Below are 2606 nucleotides of genomic sequence, written 5' to 3' on the forward strand. Positions count from 1 at the left end.
TCTAAGATTGCTACAAGCTTCAACTCAACTCAAATCACTACCATAATAGAGTCAAGATCTCAATCTCTCAATAGATTGGCCAAATCTATAAGAGATCTAATCAAAACAACAATCAATAGACAAGAATATATCATCCAACATCAAAGCAATCAAATCCACAATAAGAAATAGGATCTTCACACTAGCAAGCATAGATTCACACAACTCAATCCCTAGATTGAACTAGCCACTTCTAATCAACAATTCAAGATCATACACTACTTCAATCTAAGAACAAATTATGTAAAATAGAAATAAGATTCAAATAGAAATCACCTAGTAAATGAATGCAGTCTTCAATCCAAGCTTCAATTCTTCATTTACGAGGAGAAAATGCGAAACCTAATCTAAGAAGGAAAATATGATTTCTAAAAGTGTTCTTCCTTCCCAAAATCTCCTCCTTGAAAAATCCTATCAAGTTTCCTTAAATATTCTCCCAAAATTTGTCCTAAAATAATTTTCTCCATAGTGTCTCATTCACGCAGCCTTCACGCGTGAATGGCCACGTGGACGCGTAATGAAATTCATCCCTATAGCCTTCACACGTGGATGAAGCATTTTGGGCCCTCGGGTCATCTGTCCTACTCGTTTTTGCTCGTTTTGCTCATCTCTCGTGCCTAACGGCTCCCGGGACCTGTGAAATGTCTCAAAATACACCGATGGTAGCTTTGTGTGTGGTTAATGAATTAAAGCACATAATATCGTCAAATAAATCACATAAGGACACTGAAATGCTACAAATTATCCCTATTTATATCCAAATATATAGGTATCTTGGGAGCTTATCAAGTTTCCACAATTTACTTCTTGCTTGCCCTCAAGCAAGACATTTCCTTTTAAATACATAAGTTTCCAAGATACTAAGCTCATTCAATATGCAAGTCTTGGTCAATAAAAAATATGGGTGTTAAGACTATCAAAGAGGGGGAAATCCTTTGTGCTATCTACAAAGAATGTTGGTCAGATGCCATACAACTCAAGGAATATTTCCGGGAAGTAAAAACCCTTCGTAGATAAACAATTAAAGCAAAGGGGAACACACTTCTCACACCACGCGCAAGCATGCAACCCAATTTCGGATTCACCTCTCATTTAATTAGAGCCTCTAGCCGATCCCACTAGTGGGAACGGTGTACACTAGTTAATCAACCCTTTCGTCCTAACGCCAAAACCAAACGATAAGATAAGTGAGGGTAGGGACATGGACCACTCACCGCCAATGGCTTGGGGCGGTCCCTCTTTCTTCTCACTTCCTAGGATAACGCCATCGAGCGACCCGACTTCACATGGAGCCCCATGCTTTTTCGAAGACAGTGCAATGGGTGCCCGAATCTTAGCGAAACTACTCACTTCTTCTCTATTTTCTCATCTCCTAGGAACATTTTATGTGGACAACCGACTCTAGGTATAGCTTTTGCTTATCCGAAGACTATGGTTGAACACAACCCAGCGAGATGGCTTTCCTCAGTTTTTATCTCTAGGATTGGCCTTTTTGCCTTTTCTATTGTTTCTCCATACAACCCCCCATACCTTTTTCTTTTGGGATTAAGGGATATTTCACTCTAAGCTCACTAATAGGCTCACCTTTTGACCCATGCCCTACCAAATTTAGTTCAATTCCGGGCCTCGCTTAATTTATCTTTCTCAAATTAAAAAGTCCACACTCCCACTTCGAGAGATCCTTGACTAAGGTCCTACCTAAATAAGAGGTGAACATCATCCAAGCAAGCAAGAATATAAACTTATTTGGCTCTAAACACTCTCATGGGTGCGAAAAGTAACTTCCTAACGATATTTCAAGAATAAAAAATTTTTGGCATCCAGTCAAAATTCTCTCTAGATAGCACAAACAATAACTCACTCTTCAATTTTGCAAACACACCCGTTTGTCATGCCCAAAAGACCAACTTAAGCGAATAGACATTAAGCACAAAGTGCGTCCTTTCCACACTTTAAATTGAACATTGTCATCAATGTTACCTCGGACTCTTGGGATAAAGGGAAACGAATTTAAATAAACATTGCAAACAAAAAATTCAGAGATCTTGTAGATCTGATTGGGGTGGAAGCAAAATGTGCTTTACAGCTAGATGTTCCAACAAGATGGAATAACACCTACATGATGTTAAAGACTGTTATTCAATACAAGAAGGTGTTTGAGGCCTATAAGGAGAATGATCCCTCATTTTCTGCTCGTCTATCTGATTTTGTTCCTTCTTTTCTTGATTAGTATTCTGTTGAAAGCTTGGTTGTTCTACTGAAAAGCTTTTATGAGATGACAGTGAGAATATCTGGTTCTCTATATGTCACCTCTACAGTTTTTTTAGTGAAATCTCTTATTTGAGTTGCATGTTGGGTGACATGGTTGATGCTGATAGTCCTAAACATGTAATTGAATTTATTATGTCAGTGATTATAACTTATAAGCTGATTAGGTGATTAATATGATGTATCTGATTGTCTGATTCTATGTTTTCTATGTATTGTTACTTGTTTTCTTAAGCAATGGGATCCCAAATGAAATCTAAATTTCAGAAGTATTGGGGGGGGGGGGGGGGGCCCAAACC

This window comes from Ipomoea triloba, chromosome 3, assembly GCF_003576645.1.
Source record: "Ipomoea triloba cultivar NCNSP0323 chromosome 3, ASM357664v1".
Taxonomy (NCBI): domain Eukaryota; kingdom Viridiplantae; phylum Streptophyta; class Magnoliopsida; order Solanales; family Convolvulaceae; genus Ipomoea; species Ipomoea triloba.